Here is a 311-nt window from a genome sequence, read left to right on the forward strand (position 1 = left end):
CTTGTCCGAATATCAGAGCTCCTCTCGACACTCGCACAAAGACATCTAGTTGCCTTAACATCACACTATCCTAAGGAAGCAGCAAAATACATTGAATGCACGAGGCATCCCAGAGGAGTTCTTATATTCACACTTGAGTATCAAACTGGAATGAGTCTGAGTGAGAAAATTAGAGTGTGCTGCCAAAATATTAACGAGAAGGAAAAGCAAGGGATGGAGTAATTCCGTTTCTGACTAGCAAGATTTTTTTGGGAGGGGTTTAGGGTTTTTTGATTTCTATACATAGGAGAAACAAGCATGTGCAATTTTCT

This window comes from Penaeus monodon, chromosome 31 (assembly GCF_015228065.2).
Source record: "Penaeus monodon isolate SGIC_2016 chromosome 31, NSTDA_Pmon_1, whole genome shotgun sequence".
In the NCBI taxonomy this organism is placed as follows: domain Eukaryota; kingdom Metazoa; phylum Arthropoda; class Malacostraca; order Decapoda; family Penaeidae; genus Penaeus; species Penaeus monodon.